This window comes from Procambarus clarkii, chromosome 32 (assembly GCF_040958095.1).
Source record: "Procambarus clarkii isolate CNS0578487 chromosome 32, FALCON_Pclarkii_2.0, whole genome shotgun sequence".
Classification (NCBI taxonomy): Eukaryota; Metazoa; Arthropoda; class Malacostraca; order Decapoda; family Cambaridae; genus Procambarus; species Procambarus clarkii.
In genome coordinates this window covers 31,634,756-31,658,492 of record NC_091181.1, presented here as the reverse complement: position 1 = coordinate 31,658,492, position 23,737 = coordinate 31,634,756, and the positions used below count along the sequence as shown (strand labels likewise).

General features: G+C 46.5%; 1 protein-coding gene across 2 annotated transcripts in view; it reads right to left on the bottom strand.

Moving 5' to 3' along the window:
* The window catches only part of LOC123759363 (uncharacterized), a 159,669-nt gene extending 136,275 nt beyond the window's left edge, over positions 1-23,394 (bottom strand). For both annotated transcript variants that reach the window (XR_011230173.1, XM_045744313.2), the window contains exon 1: positions 23,270-23,394. The gene's annotated coding sequence lies outside the window, so the exon portion shown is untranslated. The remainder of the gene's footprint in view (positions 1-23,269) is intronic.
* Between the last annotated feature and the right edge of the window lie 343 nt (positions 23,395-23,737).

Here is a 23,737-nt window from a genome sequence, read left to right as displayed (position 1 = left end):
GTGATGTGTTTATATGTATGTATTAACACGATGTACTGAAAGGGGTGAGAATAGCTTGAGTTACCTCATCCCTTTGTGTGTATTTTACCTGAATAAACTTATTTCAATTTCAAAACCTTACATGTCTCGTTGCGACACCGGTCTGTGGGGGTGTCGTGACACAGAACAGTGTAACATCAACCTCCAGAACCTTTTCTGTGCCCGATTACAGTAGGATTTCCTATCCCATTAGGTGGAATGGTGTCTTGAGTGTGGCGGTGGGTGAGAGCGTGTGGGTGGGTGTGACTGTGAATTTAGAAAGATGGGTGTGACGGGTTGCAGCTGGGTGTGACGGTAGGCTGGCATCGGTAGGTAGATGTGTCAATTGAACTGATGGTTGTAATGATTGCGATGCAGGTATTAGTGGTGGTAGTTGTACAGGAGATGGTGAGTGGATTGTTTATGGTAGTAGTGAAACATGTAGTGTTGGTTGTGGCACTGATGCAGGTAGCAAAGGTGTTTTTAGACAGCCTAGTACTGGTAGTTAAGGTAATAATGATGAATGGCTGTCGCACGTAGCGGCAGTGGTGGTGGTGCAGGAAGTAGTCGTAGTGGTGCGAGTATTGGTGGGGGTGCAAGTGGTGGTGGTGCTGATGGTGGTGGAGGTAGCAGGCTGTGGCAGTGTATCGGGCGTAATGGTGAGAACAAGTTAAGCTTCCCCCCCTCTCTCGCCCCCCACCTGTCTACCTGCAGGTGGAGGAGGCTTCTCCCTCTCCCTCCCCCACCAGTCTACCTGCAGGTGAGGGGGAGGAGTTGGGGGGGTGGAGGGAGACGAGTAAGAGGAGGTGGCGGGGGAGGGGGGGACCATGTAATTGCGAGCCCCTGGAGGTGGGGGTGGGAGGGTGAATTACAAGAGCAAGGACAAGGACGAGATTACCAGGGGTGGAGTAACCTTAGCCCGTCCTGGATATGAAGCCTTAGGTTTCTTTATTATTAACTCACCACTAAGACAAGTACATATGTAGGAACGATGATCAGTACATCATGATTGTACGATGACTTCCAAATTGGCCAGAAGGAAGGGCTCCGTCGACTTGAAAAGGTTTAGCCTCGTATGTTTACAAAGGTGGCTTCTGCCACTCCGCTGCTCGGCTGTCTTTTCCCTTCCCAGTTATACCATGTGGAGGCCTACTTGTATTCGAGGTGAATTCTTCCAATTATAGATTCTCTCCCTCGGACACCACCCACTCCTCCATAATGTTTGACGTTTCCGGCCACAACTACTGTGTACCAAACCTTTGTACCACAATCAACTTGAGAATGATCCAGGACACACCGAAACGTCGTCGTCCCTTCACTGTCTAGTGTGTGGTCTGGTCAACATACTTTGTACCAACGTACAGACTTTTGCTTCTATCCTTTCCCCAGTTATCTTGTCCAAGAGCTGTCGCCTGATACCTCTTGCTGTAGGTCTTTGGTATGAAATATTCGATATGGTCTCTTTCAACGCCTTCGGCAGCTCGTTCAGTGCAGCAGGTTCCAAAGCGAGAGGGAATCCGCAGGAACTTAAATCACCTTCCCGTATTAATCACCTTTTCACAGCTCTCTTGATTTAATCCCTTGGTTTTTGCTTGTATTTGTCTACGACTTTGTATTGCGGCTTGTTAGACGGCGCAGACCCCTGCTACCCTGGCGTATGTTTCCAGGCATCAACACCATAACAATGGGAGTTAGCTGTGCTTGCCTTGAGGAGGCAGGATACTCGGGGTTCATCTGAACTTCCGTTTTGAAAGGCATTACTACTAACTACAGTGCGCGCTGCTGCAGCCCTGCCATTACTAACATGTGCAGATCCCTCACTCGAGATACGTGATCCATTCCATTTCCTGCCCCTTTATTAATTTCCTCGCGATACCCGGCTCATTTCTTGTGTAACGGCTGATACATTGCGACTCGCTCAACATTGTGTATGATTCAGTTCAAGGTAAAGGCCTTATAGTCTCTGCAGCCTGAGGACGTGTGTATATGTTTGATTCGTAATTTTAGTATCATGCTTTAGACGTGGGTTGAAACGAAATATTTGTCCTCAATCAAGAAGGATTTGGCCGACCTACAGTAATGATTGTTGACCAGACCACACACTAGAAGGTGAAGGGACGGCGACGTTTCCGTCCGTCCGACCTACAGTAGTGATTGTTGACCAGACCACACACTAGAAGGTGAAGGGACGGCGACGTTTCCGTCCGTCCGACCTACAGTAGTGATTGTTGACCAGACCACACACTAGAAGGTGAAGGGACGGCGACGTTTCCGTCCGTCCGACCTACAGTAGTGATTGTTGACCAGACTACACACTAGAAGGTGAAGGGACGGCGACGTTTCCGTCCGTCCGACCTACAGTAGTGATTGTTGACCAGACCACACACTAGAAGGTGAAGGGACGGCGACGTTTCCGCCCGTTCGACCTACAGTAGTGATTGTTGACCAGACCACACACTAGAAGGTGAAGGGACGGCGACGTTTCCGTCCGTCCGACCTACAGTAGTGATTGTTGACCAGGCCACACACTAGAAGGTGAAGGGACGACGACGTTTCGGTCCGTCCTGGACCATCTGGCCTAGGACGGACCAGTATGGACCGGAGCAAATCCATTACCATGAGAAACCACACCCGCCCTTCAAACCACCTGGATAGTTATCTAGATATTTGTGATGGTCTGAAAGCATACTACAGTTACAGTAATAGTCTACATTTAAACTGGGAAGTGAAACTTTGTCGTAAACTGAGATTATTCCAAAGTTATAACTTTAATGTATTCCAAATTGTTGGTTTAATATATAAAATGTGTATGTTGAAAACTTGTTATTTTAAGAATTTGGTTTACTGTAAACTGAATTCTCAGATACCCTGAAATAGTTTTCAAATTACATATGTCACAATATCGTCAATAATTCACCATATTATCGTAATCGATGAAACCTAATAAAACCTTAACCTAACCATGGATATAGTAGATAATAGCACTGATTATATAGTTGCTCTCAATCCATTCCAGTGAGGATATTTCCTCCATGAGGACAGGTTGCAGACCGAACACCGAGCCGTAGCACAAACGTGACAAATATACGTTATGTAACGTCATGTAACCTCAACCAGGCTGTGACTCATACGTCAGGCTGCGAGTAGCCACGCCCAACAGCCTGGTTGATCAGTCCAGCAACCAGGAGGCCTGGTCGACGACCGGGCCGCGGGGACACTAAGCCCCGGAAGCACCTCAAGGTAAGGTATGTAAATTAAATTCAAATCACAATAAAAGATTTACGCTACGTGACGTTGATGTTGGAACCTTTGCCACGTAAATCATATCAAAATCAGAGTGAGTGATTAACATTAAATTGCCACTGTTCAGATCTTAAGATTAATTTCGAATTACAATAAGAAAAGCAGCGCGGACTTTACCAAATTGTCTTAAAATACGAATTTCCGAAAATTACCACCAAAAGAATAGAACATTGAGTGCTTTCCTGATGAACATCAACGAGATTACTTCACAAAGACCACTGGTTATTTACTCTCGTCACCACCCAACTCCACAGAAGGAATAACAAATAAATAATTAATTACATATTGTAGACCTGTGTAGACCTATAACTGTAGACCCGTCCCCCTAGGGTGGCCAAAGGGGGGCACCCCGCCGCCCTACGCGCCTCAAGCAGCGCCCTCCCCAGGGAGGTTGGAGGACCAGACTGGCTCACCAAGCTAACCAAACAATCTACAACCAAAACACTTTAATAAAGTGTTTCTGCCCCACACACTGGACTATCATTCCCTTGAATCACCCGCCATGTTTGTGAGGTAGGATGCCCGCCCGGGCATCCTACAGGGGCAACACCTAAGGCGGTTAATAGTTAGACTGCATTCACAGTTATGGCGCCAGATAAGTTAGATACTTCAATAGAGGCGGTGGTCTCTTGTTGAGCCGCACATAACACACACACATACATATATAGGTATGGATTCCTTATGGTGTTGAAACTTCATAAATGTCAACTAGCTATGCGATCCATGCAATAATTGTTAGTTTACATTTACGAATCTGTGACTGAAAATACATTGTTGCATAATTAAACAATACAAATATCAACAGTTCTTGGTAAACGTATTTAGGACCAATGAGGCGATATTCAAGCAAGTTTATCAAGACAATAAGATACATCAATAAGATAGAGGATTAAGGACCTGCCCGAAGCGCTACGCGTGCTAGTGGCTTTACAAGAATGTAAAACTCTTGTATATATATGGATAGAGTAGCTTAAGCTACTTCGAGTCTCTTATGAGGTGACTTGAACCAGCGTCCTGGTGATCCCCAGATACCTACTTTTAGCCACTTATAACACCTGTTGTGGCCACCTCACTGCCCCCAAATGGTTCTCTCACTGATACATCATGCCACTGTGAGTTATCCGAGTTCCCTAAATAAGTAAACCTCGCAATGTTTCCACGTGAGCACCACCGCCGCCCACACACACGTACTCGGCACAAGAGCTGCTGGCAGAAGGTGAGGGTCGTGTGGATGACCTGCCAAACTGCTCGCTGGGGTGGCGACCGAGCGGTGGAGAGCAGCAGCAAGCTACTCACCTAATTGTACTTGCGGGGGTTGAGCTTTGTCTCTTTGATCCCGCCTCTCAACTGGTGTACAGGTTCCTGAGCCTACTGGGCTCTATCATATCTACATTTGAAACTGTGTATGGAGTCAGCCTCCACCACATCAATTCCTAGTGCATTCCATTTATTAACTACTCTGACACTGAAAAAAATCTTTCTAACGTCTCTGTGGCTCATCTGGGTACTAAGTTTCCACCTGTGTCCCCTTGTTCGTGTCCCTCCCGTGCTGAAGAGTTTGTCTTTGTCCACCCTGTCAATTCCCCTGAGAATTTTGTAGGTGGTTATCATGTCTCCCCTTACTCTTCTGGTTTCCAGGGATGTGAGGTTCAATTCCTTTAGCCTTTCCTCGTAGCTCATCTCTCTCAGTTCCGGGACGAGCCTGGTGGCATACCGCTGAATCTTCTCTAACTTTGTCTTGTGTTTAACTAGGTATGGACTCCAGGCTGGCGCTGCATATTCCAACATTAGTCTGACATAAGTGGTATACAGGGTCCTGAACGATTCCTTACACAAGTTTCTAAAGGCAGTTCTTATGTTGGCCAGTCTAGCATATGCCGCTCATGATATCCTTTTGATGTAGGCCTCTGGAGACAGGTTCGGTGTGATACCAACCCCCAGATCTTTCGTTCTTTCGAAGGTGGTTTCGTTCGGTGTGGGAGAGAGAGAGAGAGAGGTTCAGGTGTGTGGAACAGCTGTGTCGGGAAAGAAAGGGAGCAGGCAGGAGTAGGGAGGAACGGTGTGGTGGAAGTGCGGGAGGGAAGGGGGGGGGGGAGGCATCAAGGCCGGGTAACTGAACGCCCCCCTCCCCCACCCCACTCCCCCTTCAGGCTGCTCCCCAGGTCTTCTACCGTGTACCGCCAGCCCCTCCTCCCTCAAAATGGGTCTCTCCTTCTGGACAATTTGCATGCCGCTCTCACGTCACCCTTTACCAAAGCAAGGACAGCACATTTAGCCCCGCTCCTGTGCCAGGTAAGTCCACTATGGGCTCACCATAGACCGTGCTACTTGGAACTTGTTCCTACTAGCTGAATCTATAACAACAACAACAACAACCAAAGCAAGGCTTTGGCTTCACATCAAGTAACTCTTTAATGGCTCATCAACTCCCTCCACCACCATGGACGGTTCAGATATGATGAGTAGACTTTACATTTGACGGTGTTGACCTGAGTGCTCATGGCTCCAACCACTCCACAAAGTTCAGGAGATAATTTAGAACTTTTTCTGGCCAAGTGTTCCAATAAAAATGGTGTTCCAATAGCCAATACAATTACATGGTATTTTAGTTCGAATGTTTTACAAAATCAGATGTTGCCTGAAACCATATTTGGCTTCGGGGTAGTGCCGAGTCTTTAAGTACCCCAAAGAATGCCGATCTGCCCAAGAAAGTCAGCGGGAGTACGGAGTAGTACTTCGTTATGCGCAGCGAAACCAAGTTTATTAGTTAATTCACGTGGGGTAGACGGTAGAGCGACGGTCTCGCTTTATGCAGGTCGGCGTTCAAGCCCCGACTGTCCAAGTGGTTGGGCATAATTTCTTTCCCCCAGTCCCATCCCTAATCCTGACCCCTTCCCAGTGCTATATAGTCGTAATGACCCGTGCCCGGGAAGGGGAGGGTCACCCAGAACCCGTGCCTGGGGGGGGGGGGTCACGCACCACTCGTGAGAGCTGGAAGCGAGCGTGTCCTCTGGTCTACTCGCCTGCTAACCTTGGTTCCCTCCCAGAGCTAATCATGTACACATCCTTTAAACAACCCCAGCTAGCCAGCCAGCCAGCCAGCCAAGCAACCAGGTAACCAGGCAACTAGCTTTGCCAGCTAACCAGCCAATTTGGCAGCCAGGTAACTTGCCAGCCAAGCAGCCAACCAACCAGTCCAACCCGTCCACCTGGCCCATCCCACCAACCAGTTACACCCCCGCGAGGCTACCTTCCTCCCCCGTCAGGACCCGCACCTCCAGCTTATCCTGATTAATGGAGTGATTGCTCTTAGGCCTCCTTCCTTTAATGAAGGTCTGGTGTTGTGGACGCAGGACGGTCACACAGAGCTGGTGGGGCAGCCTCGTCCACTCTCGCTGCCACACAACTCTTCTTGTTGAAGTTTGATATTGTGCCTCAAAGAGCGAGTTTATTGGGAAGCGTCACTCATCCTGTGAGTGAAGATAACACCACAGCAACATGATTATGTCTAGTATGCAGAGACTGGACAACAGAGCAAGCACAACACAACCTGAGTTATAATGTGAACGGTGGTATTTGGCACTGACGGGAAAAAGGCTTCTTTACTCACGTAATGGAATTGATTGGTATGTCAGTGTTTTAGTGTCTTTCGTCTATAGGCCTATCTATATCAGCGTCAGTGTTGTTTACAATGTAGTCCATAGGCCTATTAGACAAGCGCCGGTTACTTGGCTCCACCCATCACCTTGTCCTTCAAAGCACGTTCATGTTCCATTGAATGGTTCACTTGACCCACCTTTTTTTTTGTACCAGCTCTGGTCCCAAGGATGATGGTGATGAAGATTAAGCCATCCAAAAGGTGGCACGGGCATGAATAGCCCGTAAGTCGTGGTCCTTTTGAGCCATAACCAGTATCAGTAGATGATACTGGAGATCTGTGGAGGTGCAACTGCACCCTGCGTGACAAGAGATGTCTCCCGTTCCCCAAGGAAGTCTCCCACAGTCTTTACACCATGGGATGGAATTCTGAATCTATAGAAAACAAGAAAATGTTGAAACACCTCAAGGAAGGAGACACGCGCCGGTACGAGACATTGTACACATATTATAGTGACATAGTGGAACGTGTCCGGTTGGGTTGATGCGTTATGTTGATCCTGCTCTCTCTTACATCATCTAGTGTCTTGTGACGGTGAGACTGGCGCGGCTCGAGTGAGTAAAAGCCAGTAAAAAACGTTGTGGCTGGACGTCGTCTCACCTAACATTACTCGGCCTCCGGTGAACTCTACGCCACGTGCAGCAAGTGTCCAGGGGCCAGATTCACGAAGCATTTACGCAAGCACTTACGAGCCTGTACATCTTTTCTCAATGTTTGCCGGCTTTATTTACAATTATTAAAGAGTTAATGAGCTCCAAAACACCAGGAGGCTGTTTATAATAATAACAACAGGTGATTGGCAAGTTTTTACGCTTGTAAACTGTTTAATAAATGTAACCAAAGCTGTCAAAGATTGAGGAAAGATGTACACGATCGTAAGGGCTTGCGTAGCTGCTTCGTGAATCTGGCCCCTGATCTTCAACATGCTACGTTGTGTGGCTTTCAACAGGAGCTAGCGTGTAGAAAGCATAGGCGCAATGCCATTAGTGTCGGATGTATCTGTAGACTTAACAATACAGTGTGTATTGTTAAGTCTACAGATACATCCGACACTAATGGCATTGCGCCTATGTTGAGTGTGAAAAATATATATGATGAGGTGGAGATATTAAGAGAGGAGGGGGTGGGGTGGGGGGTTACGAAAGCAGGATTGTGTTCACAATCGACTTGAGAATGGTCCAGGACGGACCGAAACGTCGTCGTCCCTTCACCTTCTAGTGTGTGGTCTGGTCAACTGTGTTAGACCGTGTTTGACCACTATCTACGTGAATGTGAACACCTGAGAGATATCAGAAATATGTGTAGAATAATAAACCCCACATTGTTTGAGTTAGGAAAACACTTTGTCAAATATTGATGCTGTTCTTAAAAGATTTCTCCATTTTGCACCCGCAAGATAACGTAAGCTTTTAATGGTTGATAGATTTTAATTAAAAAAAAAAAACCGTGTTTGAGTCTGCCGCCAGCTTCTGTCCGTGCAGGGTCTGCGTGGTGATCCTCGCCTGGGTCCCGCAGCAGACATTTCAAGGTTACAGTACCTGGTTATCCCTCGTCATTATGCCTCACCTACACCCCCCCCCCCCTCCTCCTTAAACCTAACCCCCTCCACCCGTCTCCTCCACACCACCGCCCTCACCCACCGCACACACAACTGCCTTCCACCTCACTCCAACATATGACCCGTCCCCCCAAACCATAACCCCCCCCCCTACACATTTACCCTCCCCCACATACTAGGTGAGTACATACCTGCACCCATCCTTCAATCCAGTACTGACCTACTAGCGGTCACCCCCTCCCCACCTCCCCACCCGAGCTAGTCTACCAGACCCACCACATACCCCCACCCACCCTGCGCCACCCACACCTCTTTTCCACCTGCTTTCCTCCAATACACTACCCGTCCCACCACTAGTCTCTGTCCATGCCGCCCACGTTCACGCCTACCCAACCGTGTCTCGACAGTCTCCACCCAAACGACCATTCACGGCCGCCCAGCGTCACCACCCACGACTGCCCGTCACCACCCACGACTGCCCGTCACCACCCACGACTGCCCGTCACCACCCACGACTGCCCGTCACCACCCACGACTGCCCGTCACCACCCACGACTGCCCGTCACCACCCAAGACTGCCCAGCGTCACCACCCACGACTGCCCGTCACCACCCACGACTGCCCGTCACCACCCACGACTGCCCGTCACCACCCAAGACTGCCCAGCGTCACCACCCACGACTGCCCGTCACCACCCAAGACTGCCCAGCGTCACCACCCACGACTGCCCGTCACCACCCACGACTGCCCGTCACCACCCACGACTGCCCGTCACCACCCACGACTGCCCGTCACCACCCACGACTGCCCGTCACCACCCAAGACTGCCCAGCGTCACCACCCACGACTGCCCGTCACCACCCACGACTGCCCGTCACCACCCACGACTGCCCGTCACCACCCACGACTGCCCGTCACCACCCACCATTCCCTCTTCCCGTCCACTACAACTTCCTGCCAGAACGGATGACCTTCGTTCATGATCCTCCTGATTGCATTTTCTCACGATCCAAGGTACTCGACTCGCGCTGGGCTCCCTGGTCTTGAGCTCGGTGTGGTCATCCCTTGGGATGAGCCAAGTGATCACGCTGGCTAGCCGCACGCTGGTGTAGTCACGCTCTAGTTCACTGTACAACTTCATCAGTGGTAGTCAAACACAAACAGGGGGACGCGGCCTCGGGAGAGAAAGCTTCACTTGCGCACTCAGAATCATCAGAGTGTGTGTGTGTGTGTGTGTCTATTTACTATTTCTGACTCCAGAATCGAGCTATTAGCTCTTGGATTTCGCCTTTCTAACTGATCTTTTTTTTTTTTACTCTAATGTCTACTCCTACATGAATATTTCTGGCACGTGCACACACAGAATCTGCACTCTCAGGAATCTGTACACCAGTTGATTGACAGTTGAGAGGCGGGACCAAATAGCCAAAACTCAACCTCCGCAAGCACAACTAGGCAAGTACAATTAGGCGAGTACACACACACACACACACGAAAGAATTCCTCCCAAATGAGAGGGAAGAAGCTTTGTAGAAAAAGTGGTAGATTACTACAAAGACCAACAGGCCTAAAATTGGCATAAATTGGCCCTAAAATACCAATTTTGGCCCAAAAAATACCAAAAGATCAATTGGCCTAAAATACTGCATCAACATATGGTGTCATAAGCCTTTTCCAGGTCATAAATACTGGACACAACGGAGATATTCGCAGCAAAGGCAGCTGGAAACCTCCACATCCATCGTGCTGCGACACTTTCAAAAGCCAAACTGAGACGGGATGGGGGGGGGGAGAGAGGAGAGGTAGCTACAGTGTCCAAAGAACAATAAGAGACAGACATTAACCTTTCAAAACAGTTTGTAGACAAACTCGTCAGGGTAATGGGGCGAAAATCATTAGAGGACGTCCCTTGAGCACAGAGATGTCCGAATGGAAAGAACAATTGCCTCGAGCCAGTCAGTCGTCAAGGACCAATGTCGTCTCCCAAATATGGTTGGTTATAGATAGTCAGCAAAAAACTAAAAAGGCGCGCTGAGGGAGATGACGAAGCATCCCTCGCTGAGCGCCGTCCGAGTCTGACGCTGTAGCACGGCGGAGGGACAAGGTGCTCTGCTGCTCAGAAACGAAGAATGGACAGTTGTAAGTGTGTTGGAGGCGAGTGCTAAAGTTCAAGGGGTGAGATTCAATAAGGGGGACCATATGTGCAAGGAAAGTCAGACGTCTCGTAGATCCAAGCAACCCTTTAGTTAGGTCAGGCCAAGCTACAACTTTTACGGCAGCCCCCCCCCCCCTGCCATTTCCCGCTAAGAGGGCTTAACACACACACTCAAGTATAACTCAATTGGAAACTGTGCTCTTACGAATGTACTGCTTAAGACTTTCCCTTTCACGCACGCTAACATCGGCGAGTGTTTCGGGAAGTAGCTGAGAGCTGGGGACTACAGAGCCAGCTCTTCCGTCAGTGTCCAACACTGAGGCCACTACTAGCCTGTATTTGAGAAATGACTTTTGTTTTCCATGTGCATCCTGTTTTTCTAAGTTTGGACCCTGGTGTCAGGGGGACCCTGATCAGTTTGGATTTGGAGGGTCAGTTTGGTTTTGGTTTGGAGGGTCAGTTTGGACCCTGGTGTCACCTACCATGGCAACCATGAAACGTACAGCCCACCTTACATGAAACTCTCCTGTGCCTTATTTTAGGAATTCTAGGGTTTTGTGCCCCTATAGCATATATGCAATAATGCTGCATGATTGCTTCAATCATACAAATGAGACAGAATCCTTTAAGTACAAGAGTACAAATATAAAGCTTTCCCGTTAATACCATGAAAAACCATACATAACGGAACATGAATAATACAAAATTAATTAATTATTAATTAATAATTAATTATTAATTAATAATTAATTATTAATTAATTAATAACTATTAATTATTAATTAATAATTAATTAATAATTAATGACAAATTATTAATATTAACACCAGTTTAGAACTGAAAAATATAAATATATATTTTTTCCACAGATCTAACTGGCAGTTCATCGCTCCACGATAAGAAGATATATGGAATAGGATCACTACTTACTGCCCCCTTCACGCCTCACACCACCCACCTGAACCACGTCCCTCTCCGCCTATCCCTTGCATCAGTATGGTAAGTACCTAGTGTTATAACCAGAGCAGTGGGAGCTGCCATGACGTACCCGAGCGCCCTGATAACAGCGCAGCTGACCGCACCGGGTGGGACCCGCCTTGATAACAACACAGCTGACCGCACCGGGTGGGACCCGCCCTGATAACAGAACAGCTGACCGCACCGGGTGGGACCCGCCCTGATAACAACACAGCTGACCGCACCGGGTGGGACCCGCCCTGATAACAACACAGCTGACCGCACCGGGTGGGACCCGCCCTAGCTGACCGCACCGGGTGGGACCCGCCCTGATAACAACACAGCTGACCGCACCCGGTAGGATCCACCCTACCGGGACCCGCCCCCCTCACTCACTACTGCTAGTCCTTCCCAGAACATTACTGGTAAATTCTAATTCAGTCGAGGCCTATCTGAGCGAAATTTTGTAAAACTAAAGGTCTAGGAATAAGGAATACCAACAGTAATATTGTTAGTAGTTACGTGTGTTGCTTCTGGTAAGGAACGGCAGTTTCTCGACAAGGCCCTTGCGCGTGTGTGTGTGTGTGTTTACTAGTTGTGTTTACTAGTTGTGTTTTTACGGGGGTTGAGCTTTGCTCTTTCGGCCCGCCTCTCAACTGTCAATCAACTGTTTACTAACTACTATTATTTTTTTTTCCACACCACACACACACCCCAGGAAGCAGCCCGTGACAGCTGACTAACTCCCAGGTACCTATTTACTGCTAGGTAACAGGGGCACTTAGGGTGAAAGAAACTTTGCCCATTTGTTTCTGCCTCGTGCGGGAATCGAACCCGCGCCACAGAATTACGAGTCCTGCGCGCTATCCACCAGGCTACGAGGGCCCCATTACAGGGTGTGTGTGTTTGTGTGTGTGTGTGGGTGGGTGTGTGTGTGGGTGTGTGTGTGTGTGGGGGTGTGTGTGGGGGTGTGTGTGGGGGTGTGTGTGTGTGGGGGTGTGTGTGTGTGTGTGTGTGTGTGTGTGTGTGTGTGTGTGTGTGTGTGTGTGTGTGTGTGTGTGTGTGTGTGTGTGTGTGTGTGTGTGTGTGTGTGTGAATATGATGTTGTGTAGTGATGGTGGTCCGTTAGCACTTTCTCCATCCATATGGTAGTGGGAAAACTGCAGGTGCCCCATCACGCACCCTTTACTACCTGGTATGGGTGGTGGGGGTTGACTCACACTTCGCCTGTGGAGACAATGTTACCAGTTGGCGTGGTGGTGGTGGTGCTCCACGCCTCGCTCCAGACGTGGGCTGTTACGCAAGCAGGTTATATAATGTGTGATAGCACACACACACTTTCCACTGCACAACATGTCAAGAAAAACACACTACAGATGTAGTTAGCGAATGCAATTTAACTAAAAAAGAGGCAAGGCTTTCACAATCTTCTAAATTACCAAGTTAGACATGCGAGTGTCAGCTGTCTTTGTCTCTATGTTTTGACAGCATTGCCAAAACTAGTCCATGTTGGTAACTAGGGGGTATACCTACAGTAATGGGTAACTAGGGGCATACCTACAGTAATGGGTAACTAGGGGCATATCTACAGTAATGGGTAACTAGGGGCATATCTACAGTAATGGGTAACTAGGGGCATATCTACATTAATGGGTAACTAGGGGCATATCTACATTAATGGGTAACTAGGGGCATATCTACATTAATGGGCAACAGTACATGAGGGTAACTAGGGACATACCTACAGTAATGGGCAACAAGGGGCATACGTACAGTAATGGGCAACTAGGGGCATACGTACAGTAATGGGCAACAGTACATGAGGGTAACTAGGGGCATACCTACAGTAATGGGCAACAAGGGGCATACGTACAGTAATGGGCAACAGTACATGAGGGTAACTAGGGGGGGCATACATGTAGCGTGTCCTATAAGGCTGTGTTTAGGGAGCCGTAAACAATGGGTGTTTACTGGTGGAGTGATGACGGCCGTAGCCAGGGATGGGGGCGAGGCGAGAGGTAGCCAGGTGGGGCCACTTGTACACAATAGCTGTCTATCGCTAGTCTCCACCAGGAATACTGGGAAAGGATTATGGGGGGGAACCAGTTTACGACACAAACACCTGGCCAGAGGCTGTGCTGAAGCCTAACGCTGTCTCTCCACCCTATCACTGCCCCCCTACGCTACCCCCCCCCCCCCACACACACACACGCACGGGCCTCGCGGCTGATTGGATAGCGCTTAGGATTGTGGGTCGTAATCCTAAGGGCCCTGGTTCGATTCCCGACTGAGGCAGAAACAAATGGGCGGAGTTTCTCTCACCCTGATGCTCCTGTTCACCTAGCAGTAAATAGGTACCTGGGAGTTGAGATAGCTGCTATGGACTGCTTCCTGGGAAGGAATGAATGTGTGTGTGTGTGTGTGTGTGTGTGTATGTTAGAAAATATATGTAGTAGACACGAGGAAAAAATATTGGTTAGAAAGGCGGGGTCCAAGAGCTAATAGCTCGATTCTACAAGCACAAATAGTAATAAACAAATACAAATAGAAAATACAGATCGTCCACTAAATTTGGTTAATAAGCCATAAAGAAGACAGCTGTTAATGTAAAAATCTTTGTCAAAATTTTAATTTCAGAGAGTTGTTGTGATGTTGAGCGAGGCTGAAGCACATCAATTCTCCCTAGACGCGGCTTTTCCTGACCATCGCCCGGAGAACAACAGTTATGAGTGGGTTGTGGATGCGTGTGTAACTTCCTCGCCTAATTGTGCTCTCGTGGATTGATCATTTTGGTCCTGCCACTCAACATTCAGTCGACTGGTGGACACGTTCACGTCCATGTGGCCTATCATATAACCATCTGAAACTATGTACGGAGTTTGCCTCCACCACTTTGCTCCATTTGTTCACTGTTCTGACACTGAACAATGTCTTTTTAATGTGTCTTCTAGCTCATTTGGGTACTTAGTTTCCACCTGTCCCTCGTTCGTGTCTCCCATGGTCTGTCCTCATCTGCCTCATCTAGTCCCCCTGATAATTGTTAACGAGGTGATTTCTAGTGTGGATGATTGGGTAATATTTCGATATCTAATCAATTGTTTTATAGCCAACAATATGTTGCTTTCAGGTGATAACAAACAGTACCGAAAATGTATATATATATATATATATATATATATATATATATATATATATATATATATATATATATATATATATATATATATATATATATATATATATATATATAACTATAACTATATATGGCTTGTTCGCATTTGTGTTCCTCACGTGTGCCCCAAAGAATGAGGTGATTTGGTAAAATGCTATGCCCAAGATTACTATCCGAGTGCCGGCGGTGGGGTGGTTCAAATAGCCTCGGCTATCACCTCATTATGTCCGGTCGTGATGGTCAAGTGGATTAAGGCGTCTTGTACATACCAGTTGCGTTGCTCCTGGGAGTATGGGTTCGAGTCACTTCTGGGGTGTGAGTTTTCAGTTGCATATTGTCCTGGGGACCATTCAGGCTTGTTCGCATATATATATATATATATATATATATATATATATATATATATATATATATATATATATATATATTATATTATATATATATATATATTATATTATATTATATATATATATATATATATATATATATATATATATATATATATATATATAAAAGTGAATCCAAAATGCGAATTTATTTACCAATCAACCTTAAGTTAAACAAAAACTACGCAGTTTATGAGTGGTCACAATTCCGCCAAAGTTTGTAAAGCCACAAAGGGTTGGTAACCAGGGTAAACTAGTAAATATGTGAAGCGGCATCTCGATCGAGCTGATGGTGACTCAGGCTAATCAATTAAAACAGTTTTTGTGGTGCAGCCACCGGACGCCGGGGCGAGGAGAACGAGCATTAAGCAGCCCCCACCCCGCCTAGTATTGCCATCACACGAGTACCTCGGCCACAGCGCCTGCGTGTCACCAACACCATCACCCCGTGTTCCCCCAGCACAGCACGCCCCGTGGAGGAATGAGGACGGTCTAGGGTGTCAGAGTACTTGTCACGTCTTGAGAGTGACGGTCTTCACGCCCCCAAAGCCGTCCGCTCGCAATACTAAAGGCACTCATGTCACTCTTCCACTTCGCCTCCTTCACCTGCACAAATATGGCCAAGCCACGACAAAGCTGCCAACCGCTCTCAACTTCCGAGCTGTTTCCCCCCATCTAAGGTAGAGATACTGTAGACAAAGACGAAAAAAAAAGATGATTATTTTGACGAAAAGGAGAGTAAAAACACCTCCGCTGGCCCTCAAGTCAAGACCCCTGAAGTGTTTTTCCTGCGCCGATTACAATAATTATCGAGGCGGCCCTAATGTGAATCCTGTGAGCTCTGCTTGTGGCGGCACCCGCCCTGCCACCCGCTCCAGCCCTAGTACCTGGCCCCTGCCACCTGCTCCTCCGGCCCTGCTATCTTCCCTTCCAGCCCTGCCACCTGCCCCACCTGACCTATCGCGCACTGTTATCCTCACCCCCTGAACCGCCGCTACCCACCTCTGCTGCACCACCCGCGCTGTACCCACTCTTCCCACCCCGGTACTGGCCCCGTCGCCCCCACCCTGCACCGGTGCCCGCCCCTCACGTGCTGGTGCTCACCCCTCCCGCACCGTTTGCCGCCCCCTCCCTCTCTCGCCGGTGCCCATCCCTTTACCAACTCGTAAGTTGCCGGTAGCAAGGCACACGCCGCTATCTCACCGCTACCTCAACGCTTCAACAGTATACAAAGCCACCCGCGTCATGCCACTCCCACACCCGCCATGCCACTCCCACACCCCGCGTCATGTCACTCCCACACCCGCGTCATGTCACTCCCACACCCGCGTCATGTCACTCCCACACCCGCGTCATACCACTCCCACACCCGCGTCATGCCACTCCCACACACACCCGCGTCATGCCACTCCCACACACCCCGCGTCATGTCACTCCCACACACACCCGCGTCATGCCACTCACACACACACCCGCGTCATGCCACTCCCACACACACACCCGCGTCATGCCACTCCCACACACACACCCGCGTCATGCCACTCCCACACACACCCGCGTCATGCCACTCCCACACACACCCGCGTCATGCCACTCCCACACACACACCCGCGTCATGCCACTCCCACACACACACCCGCGTCATGCCACTCCCACACACACACCCGCGTCATGCCACTCCCCCACACACACCCGCGTCATGCCACTCCCCCACACACACCCGCGTCATGCCACTCCCACACACACCCGCGTCATGCCACTCCCACACACACCCGCGTCATGTCACTCGCACCACACTGAGAATTGCATTCTTAAAAGTGTAATCCAACCGCCCAGTTCCTGTCTAAGAGACCAGAGGCAGCCTTACCATGTATTCACTTCTACAGCCAAAATGTCTTTGATCGTTCCACAGTGACAATGCCGAGGCCTTCTCTGATGGCTCCTTCAAAGCACTATTTTATCTATTATAGAGGACTTTAATAAAATGCTCTTGCACACTCTGCACTCTCTCACAAAGTAATCAGCTTTTGGCCCATAACTCAAGACAGCAGCTAGCCATTTCCCCAACATTTGTCAAAGGCAAGAGCTGGCACTTTCTACATCCTCCAGTGTATTCATGCCATGTATTTCCATTAACATTATTGCCAGCATTTTCCTACTGGATACATAATCCTACGCTGTGTGTCAAAGGTAAGAATTTATCAGACAATCTTTCATTCTAACGTATACCAATTATTTGTTTAACCATTACATCGTTTTATTCTGAGAAGCAGCGGCTTATCAGCGAGATCAGTGGTCGTCTTCACCGCATAAAGCTGTCATCGGTGATTAACCTGTTTAGTTTGTCAAGATTAAATCCATAACAAGCACGAGTATTACGCTAATTTAACGTCAAGTTGCATATTTTTGTATATTCACACCATTATTGCATCTACAGCAATTTGTGGCATTAAATAATGTAAATATAGTGCTTGCACAAAGGCTGTGACGGCTTTATCTTTCATCTGAACGACATATTACCAGCACAGCTCAATATTAAATTACTAACAGGTCATGTCTGTACCCTCACGGTCCCGCACTTCCCCGAGACGCCCCTGAAACAAAGGAATGACATAATTGTGGGAACAATTCCGCACGCTAACGACACATTACATAATATCGTTAAGTACCACGCATCATCCGGTGGTCGAAGTACGTATACTTCTATCGATCTCTGGCGCCGGAAGCCCCAGAATCGTTCTAAATTGTCGGTAATTTATAGGCTTTTGCCATGGACGGAGCCCAGGCTACTTACTGTGTAAGTGCTTGTTCCTCAGCTCATCCGTCAGCTCGACTGACTCTTGAGAAGCTTGTACAACAGATTGTAACGTGTTAGCCGTATTAATTTAGCGTCAAAATATGTTTCACTAAAACACTAGAAATAGACAGTATGGTTGGCCGTATGTATGTTAAGGCTACTCCAACATTTGCGAAGAAACCTCATCATTGGTGAAAGTTATTCCTTCCTTGAGTTTAAGCTTCGGTGAAATTTGTTACAGCAGATTTTCCAGAGACGAGGTCATCATTGTCGCATATGTTAACTGTCGCTCTAAGGCTCTGTTTTGTTTACCCGTGATGCTAGTCCCCTTGCGGCGAGGCTTACATTTGTTCGGTCCCTCCCTGCCTAATTTCTGATCGTCGACTGGCCCAACGTTGGAGCAACATACTGTATTTTGAATTTCTGCAGCCAATGTAAATGTTACCGTGTGGTCATAATTACACTGCAATAATCTCTAATATTCCCAGTAAACTGAAGCTTAAGCATTCATTTTCATGCAGTCTAATTGTGAGAATACATGCATCTTTCTCGGTCGACAGCAGTAGCTTAGGGTATATATTCCTGCGTCCATTTCTTGTTCTCCGGTGTGGTGACGTTTGTCATGGTCATCAAACATTTGTAAACAAACAACAACAGCGTAATAAGTGTAAGGTTAGAGCACAATCTAGGTAATCACCTGCCCCGGAGCGACTGCTGTTGTGGGGATGGTGTGGTGGCGAGTGTTCTCTGTGTATCTACACCTCCATACTCCTGGCCTCTCACCCCTCCCCCCGCCCACACACACACACACACACACACACACACACACACACACACACACACACACACACACACACACACACACACACACACACACACACACACTCTCTCTCGTGACTGTACACGCCCCCACACGCACACTAGGCAGTCGCCTAGGGCGCATTTCAACAAAATGTATATTTGTCATTTATTTAGGGAAACAATTAAGGACAAAAGTTACCAATTGTCTTACAAAATTCTAGTCCTTTGTGTTGTTATCCCTATTAGCCATTTCTTTGAGCGTAGTAAATATAACCATTTTATCTGCCATGCCAGTAAATTTGATGGTCAGGGAGCAAGCAGCCCGTCCTCCTAATGTTTCCCTATGTTAAGAAAACTATCAAATTAAAGTGTCCTTTCCTAACCTAGCAGAGGACTCAAAACAGTAAACGGAACAGTATGTCACTTTAGTGAGCCGCTTCCATTTTCTAGTACGACAATTTTTGGCCTTGTGTACAGGATACGATCGAAATGCGACGTTCTTTGTAAGAGGACAGGTTGCAGGGAGAGGCGAAAGGGAAGTGGAGAACGATAAAAGTTTACTGTGATAATGTTCCATATCGTATTCGTACATTGTTATTATTACATCAAACAATAAATCATAATAAACAGCAAGCAGATAGATGTTATTGTGAGGGAATAGGACAGTTTGTTGGTTGGCAGCGTGATGGATATCCAGGAGGATGCACGGTACAGAATACAACTGGAGTGCAAATGTTAAGTTTAGCCTTGGGCGCATGGAACACTTACGTCAGCCCCGCTCCTCCCCCAAGCGCGCACACAAAACCTGCCAGTAGATACGTATGCAAACACTATCATTCAGAGTCACGGATACACACATCTCTCCCCCATCCCCACATACATTTTATACACACACACACACACACTTCCTGTTATTTCCTGTCTATACATAAAACAACCCTCGGTCGACACTTCCTGCACGAGTTACCAGATAATGCCAGAAAGAAACCTTCATAGCTTGCTGAAACTTGTTTAAACCATCAACATCACACACACACTGCCGCAACATCACACACGACCGAGGCAGTGGCGGTTTAACACCCAAAACGCGGCCAGCAGTGCGGATCATCAGCATGTCAACCGCGGCGAAGGGCAGACCCCGAGTCTTTTGTTATTCATATTGTCCGCAGGAGACTGGGTTCCGAAGGCCCCGCAGGTGTGCTCAGCCTGGCCTAGGTGGAGACAGACATGATACCCAGGAGACGGGTGGTGGTGGGGAGGGTAGAGGCAGTTATGGAGGAAAATCTCCCTGTTCTTTCGTATCTATGGTTGCAGTACATTAGGGACGATTGCCCGAAACGCTATGCATATTAATGACTTTAGGTATTGTATGTACTAGCTCTATCTATAAATCCAACATTATGTTTGTAACTCATCTTCTATGTATGTACGTTTACCTGAATAAAAATGTGAATTTTGAATTTGAATTCGAATGTACTGGAGGCATCATTAGGTTGTTTTCGTGATAGCCTAGCTCTTGTGGTCTGACCACTGGTAATTTCTGAAAACAAAATAATAATATTTTCACCAGTCCCTTCTCTCGTCCTGAACTTGATCAAAATCCTTTCCAATTACAAATGTGGCCATGTAGGACACAGGCGATCTAGCGATAATTATGAGGCACCGTGCACAAACAGCTGTCATTGCCCCCAACAGCCGTTTGTTTATATAATTTTACTTTACATACTGACGGGCAATCATTTAATTTTTGGGTGCCAACGCGACTAGTTAATGGTAAACCTCCACTCCTCATGTGAGCCGTTAAGCAAATGGATTAGAATAAAGAAGCCAAAAAAGGTCTATACGAGATTCCACCCAGTGATTAACCGTTGGTATTACAGCTGATTAAGCTATATTATCCTAGTTTCTCTATATAATGTATAACATTTATTGATGCAGGTTGTAGCAACCAGTTTATTTGGATCCATCTCTATATTGTTTGGTATAATTAGTTTTGATATAATTTGAGATGTATATCAAAACTAATTATACGCACCCCATTAATGTGATTTCATTGTCCCTTTTATCCCTTTGTATACTTCATCCATGTCTCCCCGTACTCTTCGCCTTTCTCTAGAATGGAAACTAACTCTCACTCTTATATCTTCAAATGAAAGGTTTAATTCCAGGGTCAACTCGTCCTTCTCTGTATTCGTTCAGGTCAATTTATGTAAATTCTATTGCATGCCGACCAAAATTGAACTAATAATCTAAATGAGATCGACAAGACTAGGATTGTAATTTTATTGCTAACTCGTCTAAATATACATCCAATATCCTATTTGGTTTATTCTAAACATTTATTTATTTATTTTATGGCTTTAGATCCTACTAATCACCACTACCAGATTTTCACACAAGTCATGATAAGCAATTTCAACACTATCAAGTTGATATCTGGTAAATATCATTACCAAACTTCAGAATCTTACATTTTCAGCTTTAGACTGCCAATCATTAGTCCATTTCGAAAGCCTATATAGATCATCTTTAAGAGATTTTGAATTGTCCGAGTATATTTCCCGCAGTATGATTTCTAAAATATATACCAAGCGGTATGATAGCCTTGTCCAAAGAGATCGATGCTTTTTAGGCATCAATCCAAACAAACTAAACTTGAATTCTTTCGAACCAGTGTTTATTTCATGCCGATATATTTAAAATCTTATTTACACCCCACCTTAATTATACCCTTTTTATGCATTTATATACAGTGCTTCAGTTCTGTGACAAACTCTCCGACTTTCTAGAGAATGTAAGTTAGGCTTTGTTAAATCTTTTCATAATGAAGGTTTCCAATTCTTGAGATTAATTCTGTCATCCTACTCGACGCGTTCAAGAAAATTTATACACAGTACACTGAATAGCAAAGAGGCCAAAACTGAACTGCATTATCTAATTACGGTTTAAGGCCAATATGTCTTGTTGCTAATGCTTCCAGAAATAAATTCCAGCATATATTTGCCTTATACCATACATTTATGAAAGATTTTGCTTTGGCTCTAGATTCATCACAACTCGTAGATCGTCCATGCATTCAGACTTCTTTTTTCCACATTGTCCAGTTGATAACTGGGAACTAGTATTACCAGAGCCCTGAACCCTGCTTAACTCTAGTGACTTATTAAATGTGTAAGACTGGGGCTCACGAAGCATTTTGATTTTGATTCGAAGCAGTCTTTAAGCACCCTGGCAAACACTTCATCTGGTCCAGAGTTTGACTCATTGTTTTGTTTAATAAGTTCCTCATTGGTAACCTCTTGGCTAGTTAACGACCCCGTCACCACCTACATATGCTCACCTGCACCAAGTGAAGGCCTAGTCAATTGCACGGAAGAGTTAAGGGAGACATAATCACCACCTACAAAAATCTCAAGAGGAATTGACAAGGTGGATAAAGAAACTATTTAGTAGTATGTGAGGAACCAGAACAAGGGGACATGTGGAAACTTTGAAACTCAAAAGGAACCGCAGAGACATTAGAAATATATTTTTGTCAGTGTCAGGATAGTTAACAAATGGAATACACTACGCAATGATGTGGCGGAGGCAGACTCCATACATATTTTACAATGTAAATATGATAAGAGCCCAGAGTCAACTGCACCGGGCGAAGGCCTGGAGTCAACTGGGTCAAAGGGGGGGAAGCAGAGTCTGCTGGATCAGACGAGCGGCTGCAATCTCAGAAAATTACAACCAGAATCATCCTGCTTGACCCCACTACAGAAACACAAATCTGTTCGTGTAGTATTCCGGTGAACTCGTTAGTTCGTGTAGTATTCCGGTGAACTCGTTAGTTCGTGCAGTATTCCGGTGAACTCGTTAGTTCGTGCAGTATTCCGGTGAACTCGTTAGTTCGTGTAGTATTCCGGTGAACTCGTTAGTTCGTGTAGTATTCCGGTGAACTCGTTAGTTCATGTAGTATTCCGGTGAACTCGTTAGTTCGTGTAGTATTCCGGTGAACTCGTTAGTTCGTGTAGTATTCCGGTGAACTCGTTAGTTCGTGTAGTATTCCGGTGAACTCGTTAGTTCGTGTAGTATTCCGGTGAACTCGTTATCCGTTTTCTGTTAGACAAGAATCACGTCTCAAGGAAGGGGGGGGGGACAAAAAAAATCAAAGATACTGGTCTTGAAGAACATCCTACACTTGATACTTGGTCTGGAACCTGTTTCTCCAAATGCGTTCATTGACAGCTATAAAACTCCTACCGTCGGTTGTTTAAATAATACAGTGACATTAAAGCCACATCTTTACCAGTATAATGAGCGAAAAGTTGAATCAATGTACTTATAAATTAAGCTTCAACTCACCAAGCGCAGGTTGCCGAGAACACGAACCTTTTTGAAACACTAAAAATACATTAAAATAAATCAAAATTCCCGTGGAACAACGGTGGAAGAGACAACTAAGCAAATAAATCTCACCTTTTACTATTTATATATTAGATATAAGCACAATTCATTTTCTTCTTGTAATCCGTGCGCGACACTTCAGTTAAGTCCCCCCCCCCTCGAGAGAGAGCGTATGCACCCACCACCACGTCTGTTGCAGCACTGACGGCCGGTGGCTCGGGAGCCTCGTCACCGGCTGCCTGCGCGCCGACACACACGGCCCGCGCATCTTAAATTATTTATCATTTATTTATTCATTTATTTATATATAGGGAGGTACCACCTCTGGTGCAATTATAGGGACCCACAGCCTCAAAGAAGGGAACACAGAGCATAAACTTGCCATTTAACCTGAATATGTATGAGTGTTTGCTTCTCCTACCACCCCCCCCCCCCCCATTTTTTTTTGGTGTACACTTTATTATGCAAGGTTATATAGTTTATATATATACAAGAAGTTACATTGTGTTTATGAGAGTACATAGCATGATGTGTTTACAT